Here is a 20,780-nt window from a genome sequence, read left to right on the forward strand (position 1 = left end):
AAAGACATACGATTACACAAAGCATAATACATAAGCTCCCACTAAACATTGTGACAAATAATGGAAAACTACTGCATTAAAGTGCTGTTCTAAGTGTTTTCACTATAGATAGGTGACAATAACAAAGACACTTAGCAAAGCAATTTAAAGCAAACCTGAAACTGAAAATAAACGTATGAGATAATTACAGTGGTTTGCAAAAGTATTCGGCCCCCTTGAAGTTTTCCACATTTTGTCACATTATTACCACAAACATGAATCAATTTTATTGGAATTCCATGTGAAAAAGACCAATACAAAGTGGTGTACATGTGAGAAGTGGAACGATCATCATACATGATTTCAAACATTTTTTACAATTAAATAACTGCAAAGTGGGGTGTGCGTAATTATTCAGCCCTTTGAGTCAATACTTTGTAGAACCACCTTTTGCTGCAATTACATCTGCCAGTCTTTTAGGGTATGTCTCTACCAGCTCCTACCTCCGCCCCAGTCTCAAGTCTTTTGCAGACTCCAAGAGGTTTTCTTCCAAGATTGCCCTGTATTTGGCTCGATCCATCTTCCCATCAACTCTGACCAGCTTCCCTGTCCCTGCTGAAGAGAAGCAGCCCCAGAGCATGATGCTGCCACCACCATATTTGACAGTGGGGATGGTGTGTTCAGAGGGACGTGCAGTGTTAGTTTTCCGCCACATATAGCGTTTTGCATTTTGGCCAAAAAGTTCCATTTTGGTTTCATCTGACCAGAGCACCTTCTTCCACATGTTTGCTGTGTCCCCCACATGGCTTGTGGCAAACTGCAAACGGGACTTCTTATGATTTTCTGTTAACAATGGCTTTCTTCTTGCCACTCTTCCATAAAGGCCAACTTTGTGCAGTGCACGACTAATAGTTGTCCTATGGACAGATTCCCCCACCTGAGCTGTAGATGTCTGCAGCTCGTCCAGAGTCCCTATGGGCCTCTTTACTGCATTTCTGATCAGCGCTCTCCTTGTTCGGCCTGTGAGTTTAGGTGGATGGCCATGTCTTGGTAGGTTTACAGTTTTGCCATACTCCTTCCATTTCTGAATGATCGCTTGAACAGTGCTCCGTGGGATGTTCAAGGCTTTGGAAATCTTTTTGTAGCCTAAGCTTGCTTTACATTTAATTTCTCAATAACTTGATCCCTGACCTGTCTGGTGTGTTCTTTGGACTTCATGGTGTTGTTGCTCCCAATATTCTCTTAGACAACCTCTGAGGCCGTTACAGAGCAGCTGTATTTGTACTGACATTAGATTACACACAGGTGCACTCTATTTAGTCATTAGCACTCATCAGGCAATGTCCATGGGGAACTGACTGCAATCAGACCAAAGGGGGCTGAATAATTACGCACACCCCACTTTGAAGGTATTTATTTGTAAAAAAAAAAAATGTTTGTAATCATGTATGATTTCGTTCCACTTCTCACAATTTGTGTTGGTCTTTCAAGTGGAATTCCAATAAAATTGATTCATGTTTGTGGCAGTAATGTGACAAAATGTGGAAAACTTCAAGGGGGTCGAATACTTTTGCAAGCCACTGTATATGTGTACTGGTAAATTGAAGTTTCCCAGTTTCTCAAATTCTTGTTTTCAATTAAAGGTGATATATTCTAATTCTTAAGTGGAAACAGGAGCCATGTTATTGTGAAGTAAAATCTGGTTAATTTATCTTAAACAAAGAAATAATGACCTTTTGAACGTTGCAGCACTATTGTCTTGTTAGCAGTTTTTGTGCAGCCTGATACAAAAGTTTTAGCTTCCAATTACTTTTGTATGCCTAATAACGCCATCCATCTGTTCAGGAATGCATTATGAAAACAAAATGTTCTATTGAAGGCTAAATATTTATTGCAGTACCAAAATGTATTATTATTTAGTATTTATATAGCAACAACATCTTCTGCAGCATTTTACATAATCTTGTTACTAACTGTCCCTCACAAGGGCTCAATTCCTACTATAGTCATATGTCCATAGTAGTCTAGGGCCAATTTTAGGAAAAAGCCAATTAACTTATTTGTATGCATTTGGGCTGTAGGAGGAAACCCACACAGACAAAGGGAAAACATGCAGATAATGGCCTCCCAGGGATTTGAACCAGGGTGAGAACCCATCACTGCAAGGCCAGATTGCTACCAAAACCAGAATTGTTCAAGGAGATTTAATTATTTTGGATCACAGGCAATTCAGCAGGAAATACGTTTGATTGTCCCAGACACAAGCTGTATTCAATATGCATTACATTTGCCTGCAAGTTGGAGTTCTTTGCATCTTATGGATATTTCATACAAAAGGCAAATTAAAACAGAGAGATGGCAATGCATAGATTAATACATTTTTTTTAATCTTTCTTAAATAAATCAATATAATAGAACTTTTCCATCATGTCCAATTATACTTGTATCAAACTTTCTACAGAATCAATCAATATACTGTATATTTCATTTTTCTATAAAATCAATCACTGTATCCTCAACCTCAAGCAAGAGGTTCTGGAGAACTAAAAGCTTTTCTCATATTGAACTATTCAAAGTAAGACCTGGGGGGACCATATATTCTAAGGACCAGTTTATTCACCTAAATTTATTACAAAAAAAAAATTGAACAGCGACATCTATTACAGTAGCTTAACCAACCTTTTTCAGGTAGTAAAACTGATTAAAGATGACCAGCAACAAAACTATAAACCTTTTCAATAGGTTAGATATTACCAACAATCCCTGTTGAAGACTGAAAAAATGTCTTTTACAATGGAATAAACATTTGGTGACAACACCCTGCAGGATTACAATGTCACTGCAATGACATACATGCAGGTACCACACTGCCTGGAATCACCACAATCACATAATATTTATTTAATACAGTACAGTAGAGTCCTGAATATCAAGGAGTCAACAAACCAAAAGCCTCAACCAACCAGCACAAATTGCCAGCAGTACTCATAATGGATGAAGGTCAACCTCTTAAACGATACCCGAGGTGACATGTGACATCATGAGATAGACATGTGTATGTACAGCGCCAAGCACACTAATAACTATGCTGTATTCCTTTTTTTCTTTCTCTGCCTGATAAAGTAAAACAATTCCTACCATAAGTAAGTGGCACTTCCTGTCTGAGTCAGGACTGGTTCAGACTACAGTGTGACCGTCACTGATAAGAAATTACACCTATAAAACACTTTCCTAACAGAAAATGGCTTCTGAGAGCAGGAAAGAGATAAAAGGGGTCAATAGTTCATAGATTTTAGCTCTAGCATACTTCAATGAACGTGTCATTGAGCAAAAACAATAAAACAGTAAAAACTTAAAAAGTAGATTTAAATATAAAATAAAACTGTGGAATATCTTAAAAAGTCATTTGTGGGAGAAGCAGGATAGATACAATTGTTTATTTAATTTGTTTATTTTCACCTCGGGTGTCCTTTAAGGTGCCGAAAAACGGTACAAAATTTTCACCAAATGCAATTTTTATGTTCAAATGATAAAGAAAATGTATGATGGCAATCAATAGTGAATGATTCTTTGGTCTATTGCTACATAGGATAAAACCGATCCAAAAGTTGGGTTCTATGATCGCATTTGAAGAAAGAATCGTTCAGTAAATGTGAACAATCGATATTTGCCTTCCGATTAGTTACAATCCTTAAAATTGCATCGAAAGATCACATTTGGTGAAAAATTGTACCGTTAAGGGGCACCTTTAGGCTGTTTGAGGGATCTGCTGTGTTTAAAGAACGGGTTCCATGGCTTCCCTATGGGTAATATACTTCCAATTATGGTATTTTCACATTTACTACCAAGTTCATGGTATTTATATAGAGTGGGGGTATAGTAGTGTATTTGCTAGGCCTATTTGTAACACTGAGTCTCAAGCAACCAGAAAGCACATGTATTCAGCATCGATTCTGCTTTAAGCACTATTTTTTCAAATCTGTATTGTAAAAGATGTTTATGCACCTAATATATAGCGTTGTAGAATAACAAATAGGAATATAATATATCTTTGATGAACAACATATTCAAGGGCAAAGTTTGCAGCTGGAGATAAAACACTGCTTGAAAACTACTGGTATATGGCATACACTAATAACATTTATGCACAGTTACACTGGTAATGCACAGAGATCGACAAGAATCATTGTCTCTGAGTCTGTAGGGTCAAGAGGCAAACAGTCAGTGATAAAGCCAATCTATCATTCACTACCTTTTATGGAAGTAGAAGAATAATATAATGCATGGCGTGTTCCCAGTTAGGGGATTGTCTTTGTAGCCATTTATCTCAAATTTGATGAACTCTGGAGATATTTCCTCTGATACAATACAGTGGGATGCGAAAGTTTGGGTAACCTTGTTAATCGTCATGATTTTCCTGTATACATTTTTGGTGGTTACGATAAAAAATGTCAGTTAAATATATCATATAGGAGACACACACAGTGATATTTGAGAAGTGAAATGAAGTTTATTGGATTTACAGAAAGTACACAATAATTCTCTAAACAAAATTAGGCAGGTGCCTAAATCTGGGCACCACAAAAAATAAATGATATTAATATTTAGTAGATCCTCCTTTTGCAAAAATTAAAGCCTCTAAACACTTTGTGTAGGTTCCAATGAGAGTCTGGATTCTGGTTGAATGTATTTTAGACCATTCCTCTTTACAAAACATCTCTAGTTCATTCAGGTCTGGAATGTTGTACTTGTTCCTCTGCATGAATGCCTTCGTGGATTTTGAGCAGTGTTTAAGGTCGTTGTCTTGTTGAAAGATCCAACCCCGGTGCAGCTTCAGCTTTGTCACTAATTCCTGGACATTGGTCTCCAGAATCTGCTGATACTGAGTGGAATCCATGCGTTTCTCAACTTTGACAGGATTCCCAGTACCTGCAATGACCACACAGCCCCACAGCATGATGGAACCACCACCATATTTTACTGTAGGTAGAAGGTGTTTTTCTTGTAATGCTGCGTTCTTTTTCCTCCATGCATAACATCCCTCGTTATGATAAAATAACTCAATTTTAGTTTCATCAGTCCACAGCACCTTATACAAAAATGAAGCTGGCTTGTCCAAATGTGCTTTAGCATACCTCAAGCGGCTCTGTTTTTGCTTTGGACTGAGAACATGCTTCCTCTGCATCACTCTTGCATACAGCATCTCCTTGTGTAAAGTGCGCCAAATGGTTGAACGATGCACAGTGACTCCATCTGCAGCAAGATGATGTTGTAGGTGTTTGGTGCTGGTCTGTGGGTTGACTCTGACTGTTCTTACCATGCATCACTTCTGTCTATGTGAGATTTTTCTTGGTCTGCCACTTCGAGCCTTTACTTGAACTGAGCCTGTGGTCTTCCTTTCCTCATTATATTCCTAACTGTGGAACCAATCAGCTAAAATCTCTGAGGCTTTCTGTATCCTTCCCCTAAACCACACTGGTGAACAATCTTTGTCTTTGAGAGTTTGTCTTTGAGAGTTGTTTTGAGATCACCATGTTGCTACTTTTCAGAGAAAATTAAAAGAGGAGGGAAACTATCAATTGACCCACTTAAATACTCTTTCTCATAATTGGATTCACCTGTGCATACCAAGCCAATTTGAGTTCTAATAATTAGTTCTAAAGGTTTTGTAATCAGTAAAATGACAACAGTTCCCAAATTTATGCACCTGCCTAATTTTGTTTAAAGAATTATTGTGCACTTTCTGTAAATCCAATAAACTTCATTTTACTTCTCAAATATCACTGTGTGTGTCTCCTATATGATATATTTAATTGACATTTTTTATCGCAACTACCAACAATTTATACAGGAAAATGATGATGATTAACAATGTGGCCCAAACTTTCACATCCCACTGTATATGAGCTTTACATGCTTGTCCAACTAGCTCAAGTTCAGGTTTATATAGAAAGTTATTTTGTGCTGTTCCATGCAAGACTGCAAACACTGTTTCAGAAACATTAGATTTTTTAACTATTGAGAGTTTTCTTCATTTGACATTGCAGCATAGTTAATAAGCAAATGTTAGGGTCTTAAGACACAGGACAACCGATCTCGCCATGTAAAAACACTATGACTTGCCTATAGTGATCTGCTATTGGAAGGCATTGCCTTCAGATGGATAAATGAGAGGTTAAGGTGGCCATACACTGATAGATTTGCAGTAGATTTGACCATCAGATAGATTTCTGTCAGATGCCCGTCAAGTTGAATCTGGCAGGAATCTATCTGATGTGTGCCACACACTAGGAACAGAATTCCAATGGATTTCAGAATGAAATCTATTGGCAATCTATTGAAAATCGATCTAAATGCAATATTGGACCATTAGATCCAATGCAACTCTATGGGCCATCGATCTGCTGCAGGCTAGATTTTCCATCATGTCAGATAGATCAAATCGATCGAAATTGATTGAAATCGGCCGCAAATCAATCAATTGACCAATCGAGCGGCAATCAATGTCTGATCGAACGATTTGATCAAATCGATCGATCAATTGAAGACTGAAATCAACCAGTGTATGAAATTTCATCAACCGGACACAAGGCCAAGGAGTGAATTTATCAGAAAGCTCCAGGTAGCAGTTGCAGATGGGAACTTAAACACCTATTTGATAGTAGATGTAGCCAAGGTAAACCTGGCAAACAGCAATATAAAGGAATGTAAAATATAATCTTGATTTCATCTTATTGTTAACTTTTTCAAGGCTTATTACCAGGGCTGTGGAGTCGGTCCAAAAATCCACCGACTCCGACTCCTCAGTTTAGGATTCCACCGACTCCGACTCCACGACTCCGACTCCTCTAATTTGCATATTACAATTTTGTTGATTAAAAGTATGTAACATGAAATTCGTCTCTTAACTGCCAACGCTTAGGAATTTTACAAGACAACTGAAGTGAGAAGGATATGTAGACTACTATATTTATTCCCTTTAGACTAAAACTAGTCCTTGGTAAGAGTACTTGTAAAAGGTACAAACCGGAACAAAGAACATCTATCAGGCCCTAGGCAATGTAAGCGTGGGTACATGTAAGAATGATGTGCAAGTACTCGGCAGGGGAAGGAGGAGATTGTAAACAGACAACACCTCTGTGTTCAATGTGCACAGCATTCTCAGTGGATTCCCTGCAGCTCTGTGGGGAGTGCATATGTAGAGTATAGTACTACTGTGTAACAAAGTAAACCTGAGGCAGATTAAATTCAAGTTTTATACATACCTGGGGCTTCCTCCAGCCGCCTTCAGGATAATCAGTCCCTCGTTGTCCTCCTCCACCACCTGGATCTTCTGCTATGAGTCCAGGTACTTGAGCCAGTCAAGCGTAGTGCGCATGCACACACTCCGCCGCCAGGAGCATACTACACCTGTGTAGCACTATTGCGCAGGTGCAGAACGTTCCTGGCTGTGGGAGCTGCATGCGGCTGGACAGCGCTGACTGGCTGAATTACAAGGACTCATAGCAGAAGATCCGGGTGGTGGAGGACAGCGAGGGACTGATTAGCCTGAAGGGGGCTGGAGGAAGCCCCAGGTATGTATAAAACTTTACTTTTCATCCGTCTCAGTTACCCTTTAATTTGTAGTCACCAAACCAAATTTTAATAACATATCAAATTATTTGATTTCATGAGCAAAGGGAGTGCATACATTTGCATAAATCAGCATCAATGCAGAATTATTTCCATCTCGTTGACCATCTCTATTAGTGACACAGCTACACATCAGGCTTTATTCTTACAGCATAGATGTTATTTAGTATATATAAGAGATTCCTGTGTACACATCATATATACAGTCACAATCAGATATGTATATCTGACCTTAAAAATACGAGGACTGCTTTATTGAAGCAGCACAAGTAACTAATTTTGATTGGTTTATTTCATTTTTGTGGACTAAGCACAGCTATTACTGTATATATACTGTATATATACATTATTTTTAATGACTATTATCTGAGAAATAGAACATTTTATCATATTTTCTATTTTAATTACAGTTACAAATTCATTAGGAGTCAGAGTCGGTGCATTTTTTCCCGACTCCAGGCACCCAAAATTGCCCGACTCCACGACTCCGACTCCAGGACTCCGACTCCACAGCCCTGCTTATTACTTCTGTGTTACTCTAAAAAGTGTTAAACTTAAAGTGGACCTGAACTCAGAACATCCTCACTGCTCTAAAAGATACACAACAACATAATAACCTTTAAACAAAAACATTTCTTTGTTACAGCTGATACACAACCTAACACAAATCTGCACTGTTTCTACTTCCTGATTCATGGAAGCAGACATTGGGCTTGATTCACAAAGCAGTGCTAATTGTTAGCACGCCTGTGAAAAGCCCTGTATCACGCCTAAAGTTAGTTTAGGCGTGATAAATAGCACCCGTGCGCAAAATCCCGCGCGCAAAACGTTGCATCGCAGTGCGAAAAAAAACGGCACACCCGATGCGCCTATAAGTCGCATGGGATGCAACCTTAATGTCGCACCATGCGATGTTAAGGTCGCACTCCATGCGACCTTATAGGCGCATCAGGTGCGCCGTTTTCGTTGTGCGCATGCAATGTTTTGCGCGCGATGTGATTTTAAAAAACGGTGCTAACCTACTTAGCACCCTGGTTAACACGCCCAAAGTCTTTAGGCATGCTAAGTAGGTTAGCACCGCTTTGTGAATCGAGGCCCTATTGTTAAAAGCCTATGCTTGCAAACAAGCTTTATCTGCCATCTCTGCCGTGGCTGTCATGTGACACAGGGGAGATATCAAATTACAACTTTTGATTGGACGCAATTGAGGGGGAATTAAACAGGATAAACTCTCTAAATACATACAGGGTGCATTTTTCTATGTTTTCCTTCTGTCCTGTGCAAGAGTTCAGGTCCACTTTAAAAAAGGAACTTTAACCAAGGATTGAACTTCATCCCATTCAGTAGCTGATACCTCCTTTCCCACAAGAAATCTTTACCTTTTCTTGAATAGATCATCAGGGACATCTGTATGGCTGATATTGTGGTGAAACCCCTACCACAGTGTGATGTCATGACCAAGGTTCTGACAGTTTGCAGTCTGTTAACCTTGTTGCATTGTGGGGAGAAATGGCTTTTTCTAACTGCCAAGCAAGCAATATCTCCCTCTGTGTATAGAACTCTCAGTAATGAACATTTTGTGCAGATCACCTGGCAGAACTAAATAGTTCACCACCAGTGATACATTTCAGAATGTAAATCAGAGAGAGGAAAGATTGAGAGAGAAAAGACACAATAGGCAAATACTGAACAAATAATCTATAAATGAATATAGTAAACAATAAGAAATTGTATTCATTAGGTTATTTTTTTATTGCAATTCCTCTTTAAGTCCTTCCCAAAATCCCCAGGGCCAAAATGCTGCCCTAATAATAATAATATGGGGTATATTGCAGTATAAGAGAATTGCTACATAAGTCTCAGACTTGCCCAGCCTAATACAGATGCACAGCATAAGGGCCGGTTTAAACTGGATGTGAAAAATCAGGAGGAACTGAGAATCTGCCAACGTAAGTAATATATTGAAACTGATAAATAAGGACTGTAAATAATGCAATCACAATTTTTACTCTGCATTCATGAAGATAAAAGCTTACTTTTAAAAAGTAACCGAACCGTAGCAAACCTGCTGCTCCATGCAATAACACCTTTTTGTTCGATCTCTTGCATTTTTGTTCAATATACTTTATTTAGTAACTAGGTTTTAGTACAAAAGATTGACTTTTTTATGAAATCACAAAAATATTGCATTTGAACATGTACTCATGGTTTGGAGTTGAAACTGCACATAATCTTCTTGCCAAAGCACTAGCAAACAAGACAGAATGATAAAAAGCGCAAGCTCTACTCCCTATGGGCCTGATTCACAAAGCGGTGCTAACAGTTAGCACGCTGGTGAAAAGCCCTTTATCACACCTAGGGCCTGATTCACAAAGCGGTGCTAACAGTTAGCACCCTGGTGAAAAGCCCTTTATCATGCCTAAACTCAGTTTAGGCATGATAAGTTTAGGTGTGATAAGTTTAGGTGTGATAAGTTTAGGCATGATAAGTTTAGGTGTGATAAGTTTAGGCATGATAAGTTTAAGCACCAACTGCGTTAGCACCGCAGTGCACAGCTGATCAAAAGTTTTGCGCTAGCAAAGTCTGGTGCACTTCGCATAGATTTTAATGGCGCTGCTTTGCGTGCGGGACTTTGCACGCTATCTACACTTATCTAAACTTAGCATGCCTAAACTTATCACACCTAAACTTATTACACCTAAACTTATCATGCCTAAACTGACTTTTCACCAGTGTGGTGCAAAGGTTATCACGCCTAAAGACTTTTAGGCGTGATAACTGAGTTATCACCGCTTTGTGAATCAGGCCCCATGTCTGTATTACTGAAAGGACAACCGAGGTGACATGTGACATGATGAGATGGACATGTATATGTACAGTGCCAAGCACACAAATGACTATGCTGTGTTCTTTTTTTTCTTTGTATGCCTGAAAAAGTTAAAAATCAGGTATGCAAGAGACAGTTTCTGTCCGGGTCAGGACCGGGTCAGACTATAGCATAACCCTCACCAATAAGTAATTACAGTCATAAAACACTTTCCTCTCAGTAAATGGCTTCTGTGAGCAGGGAAAAGATAAAAAGGCACAAACAATGGTTTGCACGACAGATGGGGGCCCCGGTCTCAGTGCCCCAGTGAGCAAATTGTGTGTTTTGTATAAGATAAAAAGGGTCAATAGTTCATAGATTTGAGCTCTGGCATACATCCATGAAAGTGTCATTGAGCAGAGACAATGAAACAGCAAAAACTTAAAAACTAGATTTAAATATAAAATAAAACTGCGGGGTATCTAAAACATTCATGTTTAGGAAGAGGGGGATAAGTACCATTGTTTATCTCATCAGTTTATTTTCACCTCGGATGTCCTTTAAGGAAAACATAAATATCCTACTTACAGTACCTCTAAAGTGTCTAGCCCTGAAATCTTCTCAAATCCCCCCTTCCTTAGGGCCCGTTCTCACCTGAGCGGGAATCGCGAGATTCCCGCTCACGGCAAACCGCTAGCGGTTCTGCAAGAACCGCTACACAATGTAGCGAGTGGCAGTGTTCTCACTGCCGCGGTTGCGGTTAGCGATAACCGCAACCGCGCTGTATGCAGCGGTTTGCCAGCGCCGAGCGTTCCGCGATTTGCGATCGTGATTAGCGTGCATAGCACGCTATTCGCGATCGCTCGAAAACCGCCGCAGTGTCCAGTGATTTTTTCGCGCTAATCGCGGGAAAATCACTCCCGCAAAACGTCGGCGGTAATCGCCGGCTTTCTGCGATTTTAAGTGTGAATGGGCCCTTACCCTTCCAAACACACACATGCACACACTGCCTACTAAAATCTGATCTGCTTGTATTTTCTTTCTGCAGCCATCTGTACCAAGCTCAGTACAGACATTATTAAACAACATTTCTTTTCAGCTCCAAGGTACCTGATTTTGTTGCTCTATTTTCCTAAACAGCCTATTGATTCCTCAAAAAAAGAAATAGATCATGTTTCTAGCGGCAGGTTTAATTGCTGGACACTTCAGAAACAAGGTTAATGATTATATTTTGCAGTAAGTAGTAGCAATAAAGTAAGTAAAATTGCTTCTGTGTACAGATCTGTTTTTCTGGTTTTCTCAGCATAGGGACTGGAAGAGGACGTCAAAGGTTATGACAGTGTTAAGAAAACCATAGTTACTTTAGAAAATTGCTATTTAAAGGCCCAACTTAAAGAGAAACAAAGATTGAACCAAACAGTAGCTGATACCCCTTACCTATGAGAAATCTTTTCCTTTTCTCAAGCGGATCATCAGGGGGCTCTGTATGGCTATTGTGGTAAAACCCCTCCCACAGTGTGATGTCAGCACTAGGGAGCTGACACCACACTATGCCAGCCTTGTTGCATTGTGGGAAATAACATCTATTTCCAACTGCCAAAAATGCCTCATCTCCTTCCACAGACATCACCTGCCAGCAGTAAAGATGTCGCCATGTGATAAATGTCAGAATGTAAATAAGGGAGAGGAAAGATTTTACAATGTGCAAACATTGTTTAAACCATTTATAAATAATTATTGTAAAAATTAAGTACTTTTATTTAATTATGTTATTATTACTGCAGTTCCTCTTTAAGAATTACATGTTTATTTTTTTCCAAATAAATGTTTTATAGATATTTGTGAAAGACAGCCCTTTGTTTGAAATCCTTGATTACAAAGGTGCAAACATTATTGTAACCAATCCTTGAATTGTCTCACCAGACACTTTATCACGGCATCTATGCCTTGCATTAAGAAGTAATGACACAAATAATGAGTGCTTTATTCTATTACACCCCTCCAGCTCAGATCTCATTTATTATTAAGGGATTTCTTTCAGCGGGTGTCTTGGAAATGCAATCAACACATTGAGATGTTTATCAGGCACATAAATGGTAGGTTAGTCTTATCATAGTCTACCATCTGTAGGACAATGGTGTAAAGAGAATAAGGACATTTTCCTGTAACTCTGTAATTACCAAGGAGGACAAAGCAACTTTTGTGGTAAACTATGTTTAGCATTATCACTTCTTCCTTGTACTATTTTATGTAAATATGTAAAAATTAATAGAATAATACATACATGTTCAAAGAGTTTTCATGTCCTTGGTTTTGCTCACATCTACAGTATTAGAAACATTATTATAGTTCATATTAATAGAAATGGATAAGTGGAGTTTTATTGCTGTTATTGTCTGTGCTATCTAAAATGACTTCCACTTCCTGTCCTTGTGAGAAGTATCACTGGTACAGAGCATATAAAGGCGTCTTCCCACAGGACAAACAAGAGCCTTGTCCCTGTGAGAAGTGTCACTGGTACAGAGCATATAAAGTAGTCTTCCCACAGGACAAACAAGAGCCTTGTCCCTGTGAGAAGTGTCACTGGTACAGAGCATATAAAGTAGTCTTCCCACAGGACAAACAAGAGCCTTGTCCCTGTGAGAAGTGTCACTGGTACAGAGCATATAAAGTAGTCTTCCCACAGGACAAACAAGAGCCTTGTCCCTGTGAGAAGTGTCACTGGTACAGAGCATATAAAGTAGTCTTCCCACAGGACAAACAAGAGCCTTGTCCCTGTGAGAAGTGTCACTGGTACAGAGCATATAAAGGCGTCTTCCCACAGGACAAACAAGAGCCTTGTCCCTGTGAGAAGTGTCACTGGTACAGAGCATATAAAGGAGTCTTCCCACAGGACAAACAAGAGCCTTGTCCCTGTGAGAAGTGTCACTGGTACAGAGCATATAAAGTAGTCTTCCCACAGGACAAACAAGAGCCTTGTCCCTGTGAGAAGTGTCACTGGTACAGAGCATATAAAGTAGTCTTCCCACAGGACAAACAAGAGCCTTGTCCCTGTGAGAAGTGTCACTGGTACAGAGCATATAAAGGCGTCTTCCCAGAGGTCAAACAAGAGCCTTGTCCCTGCGAGAAGTGTCACTGGTACAGAGCATATAAAGGCGTCTTCCCAGAGGTCAAACAAGAGCCTTGTCCCTGTGAGAAGTGTCACTGGTACAGAGCATATAAAGGCGTCTTCCCAGAGGTCAAACAAGAGCCTTGTCCCTGTGAGAAGTGTCACTGGTACAGAGCATATAAAGTAGTCTTCCCACAGGACAAACAAGAGCCTTGTCCCTGTGAGAAGTGTCACTGGTACAGAGCATATAAAGGCGTCTTCCCAGAGGTCAAACAAGAGCCTTGTCCCTGTGAGAAGTGTCACTGGTACAGAGCATATAAAGGCGTCTTCCCAGAGGTCAAACAAGAGCCTTGTCCCTGTGAGAAGTGTCACTGGTACAGAGCATATAAAGGAGTCTTCCCACAGGACAAACAAGAGCCTTGTCCATGTGAGAAGTGTCACTGGTACAGAGCATATAAAGGCGTCTTCCCAGAGGTCAAACAAGAGCCTTGTCCCTGTGAGAAGTGTCACTGGTACAGAGCATATAAAGGCGGTCCCTGTGAGAAGTGTCACTGGTACAGAGCATATAAAGGCGTCTTCCCAGAGGTCAAACAAGAGCCTTGTCCCTGTGAGAAGTGTCACTGGTACAGAGCATATAAAGTAGTCCTCCCACAGGACAAACAAGAGCCTTGTCCCTGTGAGAAGTGTCACTGGTACAGAGCATATAAAGTAGTCTTCCCACAGGACAAACAAGAGCCTTGTCCCTGTGAGAAGTGTCACTGGTACAGAGCATATAAAGTAGTCTTCCCACAGGACAAACAAGAGCCTTGTCCCTGTGAGAAGTGTCACTGGTACAGAGTATATAAAGTAGTCTTCCCACAGGACAAACAAGAGCCTTGTCCCTGTGAGAAGTGTCACTGGTACAGAGCATATAAAGGAGTCTTCCCACAGGACAAACAAGAGCCTTGTCCCTGTGAGAAGCGTCACTGGTACAGAGCATATAAAGGAGTCTTCCCACAGGACAAACAAGAGCCTTGTCCCTGTGAGAAGTGTCACTGGTACAGAGCATATAAAGGCGTCTTCCCAGAAGTCAAACAAGAGCCTTGTCCCTGTGAGAAGTGTCACTGGTACAGAGTATATAAAGTAGTCTTCCCACAGGACAAACAAGAGCCTTGTCCCTGTGAGAAGTGTCACTGGTACAGAGCATATAAAGGAGTCTTCCCACAGGACAAACAAGAGCCCCACATAAGCTTCAGCCTTCAGCCTGAAGGAAAACATTACTGGGTGGAGTTATACTTCAGAGTCTCACAATCTAGTTTAACAATTTCAGAGATGGAGCATGTACTGCATATTGAGTGTATTGAGAACTATTCCCTATTTGGAAACAGCTCACATTTTTTTTCTAGAAAATTATTTATAATAGCACTAGTTGAACAATGTGTTTCGCATGTGTAGCTTTCTTTCTCTGGTCAATACTGTAACAAAAAGGAGCTAAATAATAGTAGAGCCTTTATTGCTATTCTGTGCCCCCTTTTAGACCCAGTATTGACCCGAGGAAGCAAGAGAAGCACTCCTGGCATTCTGACCTTTTTTTGGCACAGCATTGACCTGAGAAAGCAAGATCAAAGGCACTAGCGCCATACTGTGGCTTTTTGGCCAGAAAAAAGTGACATGAGAGGCACTCCTGCTATTCGGTGGTACCTTTTTGGCACAGTATTGACCTGAGTATGCAAGCTGATAGGCACATCTGCTGTTCCTGCATTCATGTGATGTATAGCAGAAACAGTAATATAAAATATATAAAGTTCATTGAACTTGCAAATCTTTATGCAGAGTTACAAACCAAGAACATTCAGTATAACCAAGCATCTATGCCCCACCCACCAGCCTATCAAACATATGCCTTTTTAGTAATATGTTTTGGTTAACTCAGTAGTGGTATTTGAAGCTTTCACCTCTGCCTGGTACTAGACAACTATTTCACTTCTGTTTGAGCAATAACTGGCCATGCCCCAGTCCCCTATTGTAAAGCTCTAAATGGTTTTCAATCAAACAGGCTCCAATCCAATTTAAGCTTTCTTTTAGGTGATATTTTTTCCTATAAATAAAATGCCTTTTAAGCCACCAGCAAGAAAAAAAATGCTCAGAATAATATTGACAATACTTTTTCACCTACTTTTTGGTACTTTTTCAATTGGAGAGTGCAAAATTATTTTAAACAGAAGATTTAAAAAGATCTCCTAGGAGAAAACCTAGGAGAAAAAACCTGCATCAGCCTAGGATAAACATCTCTGGGAAGGCGGGGCTACATTCAATATACAGCAATATATGGATATAGGAAGTGTTTCTGATGCTGAAACCAGCAAAACTACCGTATAAGTAGTTATGCTGAATAACTTACTGAATTCTACTATATGTCACTACAGTACCTCTTTAAAGCAAGACTCTTAATTCCAACAACCAATATGACAGCAACTCCACGCTAACCACAGAACTTACTCATCTTATTCCCTTTTATTTACCGAGGACTATATTGTTTTGTTAGTTATTATTGTAATTTTTCTATAATTTTTTAATGCACTATTTTTACTTTCTTATATAAATTATATAAAAACATTTAAGGCAATCTCCTGTTCTGAATATTCACAGTATCAATACTCCCCTCTGGGTGCTCCCATAGAGATATAAATGCCCTTTGAACCACCAGCTAACAAAAAAAAAATTAACTTTGATAGTACTTATTCACCTTCTTATTGGTACTTTTTGAATAACAAAGTGCTTATTGCAAAGGGAAGATGAGACGTTGGCGCATATGCAAGCCACTTTTTCTCCTAAGTTTTCTTCTAGGTGATACTTTAACAACTTGTCATGCATTGCATTTTAAGCCACCAGCAAGCAAGAAAATACTTAAAATACTGTATATACTTGCATATAAGCCAACCCGTGTATAAGCCAAGGTACCCACGTTTCCCTCAGAAACCAAGAAAAAAGTGATTGACTCATGTATAAGCCCCCTACCCAGTATAGAACCCTCCACAGTAGCCAGATGTGCCCTCAGTACAAGTCAGCACCCCTCTCCATAGCAAGATGGGCCACAAGGTTGATACAGCTGTGTCTCAAGACGCCACTAGGAGACACAGGTAGTCTTGAGCAGAGCATTTTGCAGCCCATGTTGAAGGGGATGGGGGCACAGACACAGCAGGGAGCCAGCTGTCAAGAGCTCACTAGTGTAAGATCCTTACACTCCTCTGCCAGCAACAAAACCTGCTCCACCACTCATTCTGCTCCAATAACTCGCAAAAATAAGCTGAGGGGTAACTTTTCAGCACGTTTTTTTGTGCTGAAAAATAAGGCTTATTACGACTATATAGGGTAAGTTTGATGGTACTATCCCGACCAACTTTTGGGTATTTTTTCAATTGTAAAATGCTTTAAAGTTAGTTTAAAGAGAAGATGAAAATGATCTCCTAGGAGATAACTCAGGTGAAAAAAGTTATTTGCATATGGGCCAATTATGTCCTAAACTAAGGAGAAAAAAATAATTAAGGCAATCGGCCCTTATTCAATTCACTTTTAAAGTTTACTCCTAGGAGATATTTTTTCTTCTGTGGAAAATTACTTTTCTTTAATACAGATACAACCAAATGGGCTTGGAAAAATTGTTTACTTGCAGACAAAAAGATGGACAATGCTTTTTGCGGTTGTAACCCACTTATTTAGGTCAATCATAAGAAGAAAAAGTGGCACTTAGCTGCACATACTCAGGTATAAGTGCCTCTAGGTAGCACAGAAACCCACTTCACATATTACCACCCACTTTATCAGGTAAGGTGACAAATAGCCATGTGCCCATTAGCACTGGTCATGGTGCTTTGATAGACATATGGGATTTTCAGCTTCACTTGCAAGGCACACTCCTAATGCTGAAAATCATAGAAAATGTTGAAAGCTGTAGGGGTTTCTTCCTGATCACCAACATATGCCTAAGAGCAAAACTAGAACCTGTAAGGGTCAGACCATACCGCTTTTTGTTTGTTAGTTTTTTTTAAAAAAAGACATCTGTCCATCAAGTTTAGCACACTTATTGAGGAACATCCAGCATGCTACTCTACACTTTCACTGCTTTTTCACTTATCAGACTATTGAGACAACATCTTTTTCATGCAGACATCAAACCAACAAACGTTGATTCCGGTGGTACCTTTAATGACTGACTGTACATGGTTTGTTGCAAGCTTTCGAAATGTTAAGTTACTTCTTCAGGCATTATACAGATCTGTATTAGAACCGTATAAGTATAATACGTTTTGAATCATGTACAGACTTATATATGATTCTGTAGGCTCAATGATGTCACACAGTTTTTACACTTCAAAGGGGTTCAACTGTGTGACATCATTGAGCCTACAGAAATATATGTAAGTCTGTATGTGATTCAAAATGTCTCATTTTATGGGTCTGATCCAGTTCTGTATAATGCCTAAAGAAGAAACTTCACATTTCGAAAGCTTGCAATAAACCATGAACAGTTTGTCATTAAAGATATCACCAGTATCAACGTTTGTTGGCTTGATGTCTGCATTTCTGTTCCTCCACTAACACCGGACCGCACTTCACCTGTTTCATCTTTTTCATTTTAAACAGTTATTTCTTGCTAGACAGTGACAACTGGCGGGATGTTCCATATATGGGAGTCACTTAGTTCATTTGGGTTATATACTGTATATGCAATTGCTGCTTGATAAAATAAACAGAAAATGCACTTTTCATTCAGTCATCTCTCAGGGTATTGTTAAACAAAGACCAGAATGCTTAATATTCCTACAGATGCTGCCTAAGGGATGCTTTCTATGGTTTGCTTCTCTCTTGTGATACATACTTAATATATCTGATTGTTTCTACTATTGAATGGAAGAAAGAGGATTACAGAAAAGCTTCATGCTGGGCCAACATTTCTGGTACTGAGAAGGAGAGGGGGCACTAATGCCTTATTAATGCAGGGAGCAGTTAAGGGTTGATTTTGCATATTTATAAATTTACTTATTCTATAAAGCAGACTTTCACGTAAAGCATACTTAACATAAATATAACATTCTTGAAGTGACATGCTTAGCACAGTCTCTATTGACATTTCTTTCCCATAGATGATATTTGCTATTACTTTTTTCATTATCTTTTTTGTTACCTTGATAGTGATATTAACAATATGCTGTCATCTATCCCTGGCAGGAACTGTAACGCTTGATATTTAAAAACATTATGGTTTAGGATTGTGTGGTTGTATCATGGCCTGGACAGTCCAGCAACTCGGTATCTAATATGATTTCTTTATTGTACCAGAGGATACTTGAGAATAACCAAGACTCTCTGTCAGGAGACCGAAGATCAACCAACACTGGACTTTTCAACACAACAATGATCCCAAATAATGCCTTCAAACTTCACAAAGTCCACCAATGAGTGACTGAAAAAACTGAGGGTTCTGGAATGGCTAAGTCAAAGCAACGATCTAAAAAACACAGAGATGTTGTCAGTTGACTTGAACTATGAATTTGAACTATGCATACAAGAAGCCCTTTATATACTTAGGAGGACACTTCAAATCTGGATGAAAGAGAGGGAAACTATTTCTCCCAGTTGATGTAAAATCATAGCACATAGCTCTAAAAACGTCTAGTTAACCACTTCCCGACCGCCTAACGCACAGAGGCGGCCGGGAAGTGGAGCCCTGAAGGACCGGCTCACCCACAGAGGCGGCGGTCCATTTAAGGGCATGGGCGGAGCGATCGCGTCATCCGTGACGCGATCCTCCGCCGGCGCCTGTCACCGCTCGCCCGCCGCAACATCCCGCCGGCTATACGGAAGCGCCGGCGGGATGTTAACCCCGCGATCGCCGCATACAAAGTGTATAATACACTTTGTAATGTTTACAAAGTGTATTATACAGGCTGCCTCCTTCCCTGGTGGTCCCAGTGTCCGAGGGACCACCAGGGCAGGCTGCAGCCACCCTAGTCTGCACCCAAGCACGCTGATTTCTCCCCCCCTGCCCCAGATCGCCCACAGCACCCCTCAGACCCCCCCCTGCCCACCCCCCAGAACCCTGTTTGCACCCAATCACCCCCCTAATCACCCATCAATCACTCCCTGTCACTATCTGTCAACGCTATTTTTTTTCATCTCCCCCCTGCCCACTGCCCCCTCCTGATCACCCCTCAGATTCTCCCCAGACCCCCCCTAGACCCCACCCCCCTGTGTACTGTATGCATCTATCCCCCCTGATCACCTGTCAATCACCTGTCAATCACCTGTCAATCACCCATCAATCACCCCCTGTCACTGCCACCCATCAATCAGCCCCTAACCTGCCCCTTGCGGGCAATCTGATCACCCACCCACACCAATAGATCGCCCGCAGATCCGACATCAGATCACCACCCAAACGCAGTGTTTACATCTATTCTCTCCTCTAAACACCCACTAATTACCCATCAATCACCCATCAATCACCCCCTATCACCACCTGTCACTGTTACCCATCAGATCAGACCCTAATCTGCCCCTTGCGGGCACCCAATCACCCGCCTACACGCTCAGATTGCCCTCAGACCCCCCCCCCTTATCAATTCGCCAGTGCAATATTTACATCTGTCCTTCCCTGTAATAACCCACTGATCACCTGTCAATCACCCATCAATCACCCCCTGTCACTGCCACCCATCAATCACCCCCTGTCACTGCCACCCATCAATCAGCCCCTAACCTGCCCCTTGCGGGCAATCTGATCACCCACCCACACCAATAGATCGCCCGCAGATCCGACATCAGATCACCACCCAAGCGCAGTGTTTACATCTATTCTCTCCTCTAAACACCCACTAATTACCCATCAATCACCCATCAATCACCCCCTATCACCACCTGTCACTGTTACCCATCAGATCAGACCCTAATCTGCCCCTTGCGGGCACCCAATCCCCCGCCTACACGCTCAGATTGCCCTCAGACCCCCCCTTATCAATTCGCCAGTGCATTAGTTACATCTGTTCTTCCCTGTAATAACCCACTGATCACCTATCAATCACCCATCAATCACCCCGTCACTGCCACCCATCAATCACCCCGTCACTGCCACCCATCAATCACCCCCTGGCACTGTCACCCATCAATCACCCCCTGTCACTGCCACCCATCAATCAGCCCCTAACCTGCCCCTTGCGGGCAATCTGATCACCCACCCACACCAATAGTTCGCCCGCAGATCCGACGTCAGATCAC

The 20,780-nt window shown here is 40.7% G+C and overlaps 1 protein-coding gene across 11 annotated transcripts in view; it reads right to left on the reverse strand.

The window, feature by feature from the left end:
• The window catches only part of KCNMA1 (potassium calcium-activated channel subfamily M alpha 1), a 759,662-nt gene that overhangs the window by 454,090 nt on the left and 284,792 nt on the right, over positions 1-20,780 (reverse strand). The window lies entirely within an intron of this gene.

Source organism: Hyperolius riggenbachi, chromosome 10, assembly GCF_040937935.1.
Source record: "Hyperolius riggenbachi isolate aHypRig1 chromosome 10, aHypRig1.pri, whole genome shotgun sequence".
NCBI classification, from domain to species: domain Eukaryota; kingdom Metazoa; phylum Chordata; class Amphibia; order Anura; family Hyperoliidae; genus Hyperolius; species Hyperolius riggenbachi.